At 36.3% G+C, this 13533-nt stretch overlaps 2 pseudogenes; one reads left to right on the top strand and one right to left on the bottom strand.

The window, feature by feature from the left end:
• Positions 1–1161: 1161 nt before the first annotated feature.
• Positions 1162–1280, bottom strand: LOC118608188 (annotated as a pseudogene).
• Positions 1281–5592: 4312 nt separating this feature from the next.
• Positions 5593–5708, top strand: LOC118607903 (annotated as a pseudogene).
• The last annotated feature ends 7825 nt before the right edge of the window (positions 5709–13533 follow it).

The raw sequence follows: 13533 nt of genomic DNA on the forward strand, positions 1-13533 counted from the left end.
AGAACTGAATATAGTAATTTAAGTCTCCTAACTTACAGTTCAGTATTTTTTGACCTCATTCTGAAATGTGGAAAGACTAGGAATATGAGAAATGGTATAATAAACATTCCATTATTATGGCTTTGTTATTATGGTCAATTATTTTGAATTCAGTTTCCTCATTTTGTTTCAGATATGTACAGCTCTATGAGCTCCCATCCCATAAGGTGGTAGAGGGAGAAGAATAAGAAGTCAGAGGAAAGTCAAATAACTGGATGCTCTAATAGAACCTATTAGAAAGCTGAAAAACCTCCTCTCCATTAGACACAATTACAGCCTGCTAATTCAGCTCACTATTTATTCAACTCCAATTTGGCAACTAGTTTGTTACAGAACATTTTATGTCACTGATAGATTTGGGAGTGGCATTTATTTGTTGAAAATAAGGTATTATCAAAAATATGATTTATTTATTTTTCCCTAGGAGGTATACTGGGGGTAAAATTTCCAGCTTTTACAAAACGATGCCATAATTTTGCAGCAATTCATGCCATAAACAAAAATGACAAGCAGAAATTTTGCCATGAAATGATAGTCTTTTAGATATTCATGAATAATAAGTTGACTATAGAGTCCCAGAAATAAGTTGACTATAAAATCCCAGGATGAAAAGAGAATGAATTGAATCAGAAGAGAACACAGCAAAAATGATGGTTTTGGTCAACAAATGAACACATTTGTTTGTTAAGAAAAAAATATGTTGTCCCTGATTCCTGACTCTTATGTGACTAAATTCTGTATGGCCTGTCATATATTAACCACTCAGAGTTAGCAGCCCTTAGGCAAAATTCTCCATGTCTCCCAATGGTGAGCTACTTCACAAACTCCTTCTCTCCTCTAATTTTCATTTTCCTTTTTACCTTGCCCAGGGCTGGAGTAGGCAAGACTGTGGAAGAAAGATTTATCATGAAGTAGGGAAAGCAATTAATTGCTACAGATGCCACTTTCTAGTTTAAACTCAGAAGCCGTCCCATTCCAGTCCCAACTGTTCACTACACTCTCCTTTCCCTCATCTCCTGACCAGCATGTACATTCAAATCCAGTCATGCTATTTAAATACAGCAAAACCCAAATACCTTTTTTGAAGAAGTCTCCAAATCATCTGGTCCAGTTTTTTTTTAATGCCTACAGCACCTGGTATTCCTAGGTGGTCTCCCATCCAAGTACTAACTAGGCCCAACTCTGCTTAGCGTCTGAGATCAGATGCGATCAGGCTTGTTCAAGGTGGCATGGCCATAGACTAGGTCCAGTTTTAATAATAACAGTAGTTACTATAAATATAGTTACCATATATATGCATTATTGTTAAAATGTACAGCTGAAACTTACTGGATTTCATTAACCAATGTCATCATAAAAATAAATGAACAAAAAAAACAAATAAATAAAAAAAAATTAAAAACATAGTTACCACTTATAAAGTATATGGTATATACCTGGTTTTATTAAGAACTTTTAAATATATTACCTGATTTAATTTTTACGATACTCTGAGGTAGATATTATATTCCTTACTTGATATCATTAAGCCATGTGTATTGGTTTCCTGTGTGTGTTGTAACAAATTACCACAAAATTACTACTTTATTCTCTTATGATTCTGGACACCAGAAGTCTGAAATCAGTATCACTGGAGTGGAATTGAGATGTTGGCAGGGCCATGCTCCTTTGGGAAGATCTAATGGAGAATCATTTCTTGTCTCTTCAATTTCTGGTGGCTTCCAGCACTCCTTGTCTCATGCCCACATCACTTCAGCCTCTACCTCCATGGTCACATCTCCTTCTCATCTTCTGTCTGTCATCAACTATCCCTCTGCCTCCTTTTTATAAAGATACATGTGGCTATATTTAGGGCTTATCTGGATAATCTCCCCATTTCGAGATTCTTAACTTAATCTCACTTGCAAAGTTAGGAGTTACAAGAAGATAAGCAGGTAGTAAAATTCCAGTGGTCAACAGCACACACACAAAAAGAGACATTTACCTGGAAGTAGATGAGTCAAAAAATAGAGGGTTTCATTCTCTTTAATCCTCCCAGAATCCTTTTTATACCTGCTCCTAGCCTCCACCTTGCTGCAGCCTGTACTCTAAGTCCTAGAAACATGTCCAGTAGTTTATAGATAGAGATGTCCTTACCTGTGCAAATGTATTGGAAAAATATTTTGGTTAGTGATATAGGTTAAATTGTGCTCCTCCAAAATCTATGTTGAAGTCCTAAACCCCAATACCTCAGAATCTGACCTTATATTGAAATGGGGTTGTTGCATATATAGTTAGCTAATCCATTTCCTATTTAGGAAAAAAAATGCAGCTTGCTGCCAGAGTTAATTTAATTTTACATAAACACATTCTTTGAGGCTGAAGCAAATCTGACTGGTTTTCAATGTGAAAATAAAATATAAATGTGATATTTTTCCCTTCGATATTTCTATATGACAAATCATTTGACAGATATATCAATATGAGCTTATCTATACATTCTTGGTATAAGGAAAAACCTAGTAATTTGGAAAATGATTATAATTCATTAATCTGATCAATTATATTAATTTCGAACCTGTCATCAATGGCATTGTTAACTATCAGACAAAAACTATGTTGATAAAAGTCAGAAATTTTTAAAAAGTACTTTCCTCAATAAAATAAAAACTAAAAACTGTCTTTAGAGTTTTCTAAACAGAACTTGTCTCTAATCCTAATGTAACAGGAATGCATATGATGATCAGTATTTAATACTTTTTTTTCACAGGTAAATTTCAAAGTACAGAACAACACAAAGCAGAACATCATATTCCACACAAAAACTATACATTTCTCTCTCGATCTTCTCACCATCCTTGTCATCGTCTGAGCAGCTATATTTGAAGCGACCAGGTGGAATCTTTCCCTGATACTGGTGGTTTGCTCTTAGGGAAATATCTCCCAGACAGCCAGAGGGATGTGACATCATCATAGCACGAACGACCCTGAAGATGTTGCTGCCCTGGCCCATGATGCTTTTCCAGCATGCTTTCAGTCAATGTCAGTCTTAAGTTTAGATGGCTGATCGAGTGCTCAGGATGGTCCTTCTTGAACAGGATGGAGGAGTTCAGCACTGTAATGTTAAGAAGGTGGCGAAAGAATTTCTTATACGAAAACTTGTGCCTTTTGTGCTCAGTTGGATAAGTGAGCATCCGATCAGCCAAATCCACCGCTTCCATATTCTTGTTATAGTCTACACTGACACATGGCTTCTTAGTTTTCTTTCCATTTCTGTTGTCTGCTTCAATCACAGCATCATTGTGGAATGTAGGCAATATCATCACCTCCTTCTTGTCACACCATTTCAGTGCCCTAGGCTCACCACAGAATCTAGCTACAGTGTCCCCTTTGTAATCCTTTTTTCCAGATCATCTGGCATGTGTTCTGTTCAAACGAGTTGTCCCAACTGTATCAGTCCTGTTTCGATGTAACTCTCTGAAAAGCATGGGAGATGGATGGCAAAATTTGGAGGTGAGTTTAGAATTGTAATCCATGAGTTATCTTGGGGTAAACACTGCAGCCTCAAGTGCTGCCAGCGAGTATTCTTGGGGCAAATGGAAAATGGGTTAAATTATGAGTACTGAAATAGGATAGGACCCAATCCAGTATGACTGGTATCCTTATAAAAAGGACACATAAAGATAGAGACACACAGAGAGAAGACGATGTGAAGATATAGGGAGAACACAAGCAGGAATGCCAAAGATTGCCAGAAGCTACCAGAAGCTAGGAGAAACATAAAAAAGATTTTCCCTCATAGCTTGCAGAAGAAACCAACTCTGCTAACACTTTGATCTCGGATCTCTATCCTCCAGAGCTGTGAGACAGTCCATTTCTGTTGTTTTAAAGCCCCCCAGTTTGTGGCGCTTCATTAGGACAGCCCTACCAAACCAACACAATTAGTGTAGGTTTAAATTCTATAGCAAACAGATCCTCAAGCATATCATAGTTTAAACATAATAGGAGTTCATCTCTCGCTTATGTGACAGTCCAAGGTAGGTATTTCTGGTGGGAAGATGTTTCTCTTCCATGTGGTGTTTCAAGGACTGAGAGACCTTACATCCTCTAATTTTTCCATCACTCATCTCATCTCCATCTGTAGATAGCTAACAAAGGGGGAAAGCATGAAGGAGCACACCCAGTTCTTAAAAAATGTTGACCCCAAAATGTGATACATAATTTCTACACACTTTCCAATGGTAAGAACTCAGTTACATGACACATTTAGCAGCAAGAGAGGCTGGGAAATGTAGTTTATCTGTGTGATCAGGATGAAGAGGAGACTAATTATTGGTGAAAAGTCAGCAGTATCTGCTATGTTTCATCAGGAAATAGACAGATTATGGTTCAAAGGTTCTGGGTCTGGCCTCAGAACCTCATTCCTAGAGGTAGTCTCCCTTTAATAAGATCGATATACAAAGATTTTGGGGAAAAAAATCAAAAAACCTCCAAAAGAAATTATTCTTTAAGAATTCTGGCTTACTATTTGATCCATTCTTTTGATAAAGATTTTCTGAGCACTTACTAAAGTTCTTGACTCCATAGACTTCATATTCTAATAGTAGGAGCCAAATAATAAATCAATAAACATGGAATATGTCAGGTGGTGGTAAGTACTGTGTAAAAAAAGCAAGACGATGGAGAATGACATAATAATATTTTATATATGTTGGTCATAAAAGTTGTCTCTGGCAAGGTGACATATGTCTGAGGACATATGTCAAGGATAAAGAATACTACATGCAAAAACATGGTATGTGAGTACACTTAGGATGTTTGAGAAATAACAAGGAACTGAAATGGCGCTCCAAGAGGATAAGATGTAGGATGAGTTCTGAAGGATACCTAGGGGCCAGAACAAGATGGGTCACAAAGGCCATGTTAAGGGTTTGAAAATTAGTGTAGGTGTAATGAGGAAGCTATTGCTGAGCTTTGAGCTGAAAGGTGGCATGTTTTGACCTATTTTTAAAAAGCTATTTTAAGATACTGTGTGGAGAAGAAATAGCAGGAGCACAAGGATGTAAGCAGAAAGACCACTTAGAAGCTATGACAATACGCCAGGTGAGATATGATGACAGATCAATACAGGATGGTAGTAAGAGACCTGATGAGAAGTGGTTGCACTTAGGGCATGTTTTTAAAGTGCAGTGTGATGGATACTAAAGTGTTCTATCTAGATCTCCTTTTCAGGGCCAATGAAATCATTTCCCAGCTACTGGGAAGGAATATAGATTTCTGAAGGCTCAGTTGCATCCTCTACAGAAAATTTCCCTCAAACTCATGGAACTACTTTGCTCCGGGTTGCAACCCATTCCAGAGACCAGTCTGCAGACAATGCCTAGGAGATGCAGAGATACAAGGCCCTTGATCCCCTTGTATGTACATTTTACCTATTCAATTTCCCACTAGATTATTTCAAACTCTCCACTAATATAACAAGTACAGGATGTGGTTCCATACTGTAGCGGTTAGCATGTCTGCTTTACATGCAGAAGGTCCTTGGTTCATATCCCAGTGGAGCCACAGTCCATGGTCTATGGCCATGCCACCCTGAACAAGCTTGATGTCTGATCTTGGAAGCTAAGCAGGGTTTGGCCTGGTTAGTACTTGGATGGGAGACCACCTAGGAAGACCAGGTGCTGTAGACATAAATAATAATAGTAAATAAATAAAAAATAACAAGTACAGCACTAGTTTGTATATGTTCTCTGAAGGGACTGTGTAGGAGATACTTTGGGATATATATCCAGGAACTAAATTTCTATATTTCAATCATTACTTTAAATTATGCCAAATTGCTCTATAGAATGACAATATTATTACAATAAATTACCTTCTCATCAACAATGCCTGAATGTTCTTATAATTATGTATTTCTGTCAATAATTAGTATTATCCTGCTTTCTAATTTTTGCCAGGCTAACAGGTATAAAATGATACATACATCCTTGCTGTTCTGTGTTCTGATGACTATAGAGTTTTTCAAAAAATTCAAAATGGATTTTGATTAGGACTGAAATTTATAGATTGAGCTTTGATTGGACAACCGTGTCCCATGCCTGGGCAAAGTCTTTGAAAGTAGGTGAAAATTGAGAGAGAGAAAAAAACATTGTCTTTGGTTGTTTGAAGGTAACTGTACAAAGCAATTTCAATAATGGAGTGAGGAATTAATCCAGTTTTCAAAATTGAATAGAGGAAAAAACCTGAAGTACCAACATTGTCAAAAATTACAAAATAAAAGGTATAGGAGCCTCAGCTAAATGACACAGTCACAGAATTTGCAGTGATGAACCACACTGTCTAGTAAAAATAAAGGAGAATACAAAACTTAGAAGGATCTAAATTTATCAATGGCTTGTTAATAATAAAAGGAAAAAATGGACACTCAATTCTTCTAATAAAACGTGGGGGGAAATGAACAAAATACTAAGGAAAACTGAAAATGCCACTTGATAGAAACACTTCGCCATTTAGATCCATCGAAGTCAAATCTTAACAGCTGAAGACCATTTGAAATAAAAGAAAACGTGCATTGCTTATGAGGATAAATACTATGAATTGGATGTACTGTATTCGTTTTTAGCATGGATTTAAAACTATAGAATGAAGTAAATTCATACTCCAAAATATTTCAATCAAAATTATAGTATTATTGTGCCAAGTTGACCAATAAATACTTTGTTGTAACGTATCTAATGTTCTTATCAGATTTATCACTGTGACTCTCCAATAAATACTCTGCCTTTCCTGATCAAGGTCATGTGGAAGGCAGGGAAATATCATTAGTACAATCAAATCAGCTCTTGCCATTTATGTGTCCCAATGGAGCCTTGAGAGACTTACAGGATATTTGCAGGAAAGGGTGTGGTACTGTCCACTGCAATAAACCTTCCCAACTTTAAGAACCCTTGGGGCCAGTTATATTTTTACTAAATATTTTGTGATTATTTTTCTAGAAAATATAACAATGTTCTCACTTAACTTTTATAATGATCATAACTAGTAAGATATTCTTCACTGTTCTAAACCTTATATTTCAGTATAAATATCATAAGTGAGCATGAATCATATTCTGGAGAAAAACTTGTGACTCCCTGTTATATTCCTTTTTTAAAACCTGCTTCTAAACTACGTTTATTTTTACTAATGGAGAGAAATACTGATAGGTGAATTAAGGTTATAAAGAAGTCTATTTCCTAACCCAAAACCCAAAATGATTAATGATTGGAGACCTAAAATTATTTATGGCAACACAACTATTTCAGGGATCAGAATTGATTTCCTAAGATTTTTAAAAATCATTATCAGAAGTCTTTGTTTCAGGACCAAAAAGAGAAATATGTTCTCCAAACCAATTTTATAGGATGTCCCACTTCAACTTAGTTCACTTCCGGCTTCTATATGCGGACAAACTCTAATCAAAACATACCTGAAGCCTTCCTTTTTTCCCCACTATAAAGAAATCTCACTTCCCTGACTGCCTTTAAATCTCTGCCAAATACAAGTGATGGTGGTTGAGCCCCTTGCTACAGCAAGCTCTGGATAAATATCCTCTGCTTGTCCTCATTTGGATGGTCTCCAATATTTCTACAAGGTAATAAGTCTTGATTTGGTCGCCCATATCAAATGGGGTACTTTTTATTTAATACCTTTTACTGCAAAGGAAAATAAATCTTATATACCCTAGCCTACTTCAAGATCCAGATGCATAGTTCAGTTTCACTTACAGAGAGATATTTATGTTATTTCTGAGCACAGATATATTGTTTTCATTTCTCTTTTTCTCTTTGATCACTTATTTATTCTATATATCTATCAAGAATAGAGGACTTCAAAGCATGAATATGTGATATCATAAATAGACATTCTACATTTATTCCATAACATTTCTTTTACATCTGACAGTAATAGACAACAGGCAGAGTTCATGGCTGCCCTATTTATATGATATAACATATAGATAATTATCATTATATTAATGAAGGAACAAGATGCTGACATTTTCTCAATAACTATTACATTGGTGGTAATAATCATGAAATAATGACTAATAGTGTGTGTTCACTGACCACTTTAATATGATGGAATATGATTTCTTTGATCAATCATAAAAAAGGAAATACAGAACTGCGAATCAATAATCTATGCAAAATAATTAATGTGTAAAAGTCAATGTAAAACTTACAATCAGTTTTAACCACAAAATGGCTGACAAATTCAACACAGACAGAACCTCAAAGAACTCTTAACATCAGCAAAGGATCAGGCAGAATACTGACATTGAAAGATACCAGTGGCCTAACTCACAAAAAAATGATGAAATATTGTCATTTGCAACAACATAGATAGATCTTGAGAGTATCATGCAAAGTGAATTAAGTTAGATGGAAAAGGACAAGAATCATATGATTTCACTCCTATGTGGGATATAAAATAGAAAGCAATAAACAAGAAAACAAAACAGACAAACTTGTAGACACACAACAGTCTGGCAGTTACCAGAGGGGAAAGGAGATGAGTGGAGAATGAAGAGGGTAAAATACATGGTGACGGAAGGAAATTTAACTCTGGGTGGCGAACACACAATGCAGTACACGAATGTTTTATTATACAATCGTACACTTGAAATTTATATAAGGTTATTAACCAATGTCACCCAATGCATTTAATTAAATTAAAAAAATGAAATTAACAAAAGATACCAATGGGAATGACATTAGGTCTTTGTGCAAATTCCTTATAAAACTAATAAGAAAATTTCTCATAACATTTTAAATACAGTACTTTTGTAGAGTAATATTAGTTAAATATGCAAGAAGCAAATGTATGTGTAAAGAAGGTGGAATGGGGAGAAGAAAGAACAACACATGAAACTATTAAAGAGATTCGGTACACATGGATGATTTTTCTTGCAAACTCCTCACTGAGATCTCCCACCACAAAAGAGAGCAGTCGTTTAATGTGACAATCACTTTTCCCACCAGGTCACTGAAGCCTGAAAATCACAATGAGAAATAAATTCTAATGTCCTAAGGCTTTGTTCACTGTTAAAATGCAAGTCCCAGGAAATCTTTACACTGTGAAAGCAATGAAAAAAGCTTAGAAATTTTACTTAACCTCTCTGAGCCTCAGTTTCCTAAACTATAAAATAGTAATTATGCTACCTGCCTAACGAGGAAGTTGTGTATCGAATTACATGGCTTGCTTTCACATTTTCTGTAACAGAAATTGTGATGTATCCAAAATAACTGGCATGTATACTATAAGGGTGGTTAGTTAGGTTATGATGTACCCTGATCAAGAATTCACTGCAAAGGAGATTCTTAAACATCTCCAATATGGATATAAATATCTACACCCCAAGAGTATGTTAATCACCATGAAGAATTAACAGAGATAATTTTTTCATTGGTGAAATAAATGGTGTTCAAGAAGCGCAGGTGGTTAGGACACTGCTTACGTCCCACTGCCCTTGCACAAATAAGGTTTAAAAATCTGGGAAGACCAGCAGCCTAACAGTTTCGATGCAGTCCTTAAGGTCTAAAGTACCACTGGTCCACTGGTTCTGTGTCACTTTATTTCATGTAACACTCTTCCCTGAACTAACAAAGCGGCTGATCCAGCTATCAAGGAATAGCCAAACAAACTGAGGGCAGAGAGCAGGACTCCTGAACCATAAGAACGGGAAGTATAATTGTTTCTGCCTGCTTTTGTTGACAAGTGTATCTTTGGCAAAATTGGATCTAAGAGCTGCTTTCATATCACCTGATAGAAAGATTGTAGGGAAGCAAACATATAAAGCACCAACTATTTCTAATTTCCAGAGGCCAGTGAAAAACACCAAAATAATGTAACAATTGCTGCATGGCTATATTAGGTCAGTTGATAATACCTGGTACAACCAAGGGGGTAGTTGCTACCTAGGTATACAGTAAAAGGAGGAAAGAGATCACTTCCCCAAAGACAGAAAATAGGGAAGTTATTAAGGAAGTATGAGCTACAGCCATTTCTAAGTTTTCGTGTTATATAAAGGGGGGAAAAAAGAATCCTGGAAGATATTTTTAAATAAGTCCACAGTGCCATATTGTAAAACAGTTGAAGAATTGAGATCAGAAAGCCAACCTAATATAGGGGCAATTAGTGCCATTCTGCTGGAGGTTTTTGGCTTGCCTTTAAGATTTTAAGTGGTAAGAAGTAAGGGCTTACACTCTACTCAAGTTACTGATCATAGGAAAGAATTTGCCAAAGAGATAGAAAAAAAAAATCTGGATTGGTTAATATAGAGTAAAGAGGTAGATGCCATATGTTAACAAAAATAAAACGAGAACTTTAGGAAATCTCCCCAAGAAGATAGACTTGGAATATCCTTTAAAAAGCCTACAGTTCCCTTCAAGGATGGAGAATCCCTCTTTTACTTCCCACAAAACAGAGAATTACAGCCTGATGAAGAAGCTGGCTCACAGCTAATACAAGAGATTTAGTGACAAATGAGAGAACTTATTCCTGAAGCCAAGGATGACATTAGCCATAGCAGATGGGTTTTTCAAGATGCATCAAACCCCATTGGAACCAGAGAAGAGTCAGTATACCCTAACAATTGCTTTTAATGAAGGAAATGGAAATCACAGCACTTCTCACCAAGAGGACTTCTCTAATTAACGTGTTAGGGAGCCTGGAGACCAGGGAAGGACAGTAGAGGCCCCGCAGTTAGTAGACAAATGCTCATGTAAGAGTAGATTCACTTTAGTCATTTAACTATAGAGACGGGAAGTAACTTAGCTAGAAGAGAGCAGAGATAATTTTTGAGAGAAAGATGTGTCTTGAAAGGTAAAATTGACAGTCAGATGAGGTAGTTAAGGAAGTACCAAGAAAACCACCTTAGATACCAGAAGCAATCCCTGATGAGGCAATTATAGGAGGCTTAGAAATAAGGTCCCTCAATGCCGAATAAACCAAGATGAGCTTGTCCCTAAATATCGCACTCCAAAATGGTAGCAGCCCCCTAAAATCAGAGTTGATAAGGGATCCATCAAGCTACCGTAGGGGCGAGGTAGGCCATGATCATCCTGCAAGATTCAAAAGGTCAGTGGGGGGAATTAGTATTAATTAATAACGGCTCCAAAGTGATGATTGTTCAGGGAAAAGGCAGAGTAACGAAAGACTGGTAATGAAAACTAAGATTAAACTGGAAACAAGGACTAAGCAGGAAAGTTGAACTGGTAGTAGTCAGAACTTCAGAGTGAATAGTTGGAATGGAGAGATTAGGGTGGTAGCAAAAGATGTTTTTAAATCTGACAAACAATGTCAATATTTTATGATTATGATCAGAAGGCTAAATACCAACGTGTCAAACTGCCTACTTTAAAGTATATATTTAATGTAGCTGTTATGGAAAACAGTATGGCACTTTTTCAAAAAAATAAAACAATTATTATATGGTCCAACAATCCTACTTCTGAGTATTTATCTAAAAGAATCTAAGGCAGGGTCTCAAAGAGGTATTTTGCACATCAGTGTTCATAGAAGCATTATTCACAATACCTAAATGGTAGAAAGAACCCAAGTGTCCATCGAGGGATGAACAAATAAACAAAATGTGGTCTATCCATACAATGGAATATTATCCAAGTTTTAAAAAAGAAAATTTTGACACATGCTACAACATGTATGAACCTTGAAGAGATTACATTAAGTGAAATAAGTCATTCACAAAAAGATAAATACAGTAATTCCACTTATGAGTTACCCAGAGTAGTCAAATTCATAGAAACAAAATGTTCAATGGTAGTTGCCAGAGTAAGGGGGGAGGGGAAAATGGGGAGCTGTTTAATAGGTCCAGAGTATCGGTTTTGCAAAACGAAAAATTTTGGGAGATCTATTGCACAATATAAATATACTTAACACTGCTGAACTGTACACTTAAAAATGGTTAAGATGATAAGTTTTACATTATGTGTATTTTACCACAATTAAAATAAAACTCAAGGGGTAACCATCAACTGAACATTTGTGTACTTATCATGCAAAACAAAAAATAAAATGTTACCAGCAAAGAGAGACAAAGAGAAAAGTATACATGTAACAATTCACGAAGGTGAATTGGAAATTAATCCAGCTGAATGAAACCTCCCCAATGCATAAAATATTTGAAAATGAAAGAGGGGATTTTCAAAACCATATCTCCATTAATTGTCTAGTATAAATGTTAAGAAAGCCTTTCATTAATTGTTAATTGTTAAAGCACTGGTTATATTGACTACACAATCCCAATCACTAATGAATTAACTGAAGCCCCTGAAAAGTATCAATTTGCCTATAATTGACTTGCCTATTACGTTTTTCAACATATCAACTAAAAATGAATGTGAATTCACCTACCATCATTTTCCAAGAAATGTAATATACTTTTATCTTCTTCCAGTAGGGTTATATCAATTTTAAAAGCAAGTATTTTATTGGAGAGAACACGTAAAGAAACAATAGTCTACACTAATTTAAAACAGCTATCGAGCAGATTATACTATTAGTGACAGCCCAATAGACCAAGCATTTACTCTAGACATGTCAATCACTAGGCATCAGGAACTCCGCATCTTAGTGTCTGGAAATGGACTCTTCAGAGTCAAGAAATGACCAGCTGTGCATTGGTCAGGATGTAACTTCAGATAACAGAAATCTGTCTAGCTATTAAAATCAAAAACATATTTTCTGCAGAAGATAAAGTGTTTACAAAATTGTGTGAGGGTCACAGAAGCAGGTCCTAGGATGATTTTGATTAATTCCCAGAACACCACCACAGAACCAGCCTGTCAAGGAAAGTATCTCTGGGTCAGTCAGGAAGATGGTGAATCAAGAGACTGACATAGGAGGCCACTGTCTACACTGCTGGATCCAGGTGCATACCACCTTTGCCATCATTCAGGGATCAGGAAGCTGCTGTGGCAACCGTGGCCTTCAGTTTCGTCTTAGCAGTGATTGGAGGATTTTGAACCCATTGCAAGCCATTCCATATCTGCTGGATTTGCATCAGCAAAATGAATGCATCATTGGCTGCAGCCTTTCTCTCACTTAACTCAATTACTGATTAAGATATAATCTGAAAACCCTAAAGCTCCTCAGAAGCAAGGGAGTCTAGAAAGTATAGTTTTTGGCTTCCTAAACTCTATGGGATAGAAAGGTTAGGATCAATGTTGACTGAACCTATCTGTGGCAATCCTCTAGAAACCAGCAAGAAATTCCCAGAGGCAAAGGCAACTTAAACACCTCTAGAAAATCAAATACTTCCCACCTTCTTGGGTATATCTTAAACTAAAGAGTTGATGGTCCTTGACACCATTCAATTGCCATAAAAAGGGGTTCCAGTTTTGCCATGAGTCCAATCAAATAAGGGAAGATTTCAGACCATCCAGTTAAAAATGCAATGATAGCCTCAGATAAGGGCCAAACCAAGCCTCCATAGTACTATACATGGAG

Source organism: Rousettus aegyptiacus, unplaced genomic scaffold, assembly GCF_014176215.1.
Source record: "Rousettus aegyptiacus isolate mRouAeg1 unplaced genomic scaffold, mRouAeg1.p scaffold_m13_p_9, whole genome shotgun sequence".
Classification (NCBI taxonomy): Eukaryota; Metazoa; Chordata; class Mammalia; order Chiroptera; family Pteropodidae; genus Rousettus; species Rousettus aegyptiacus.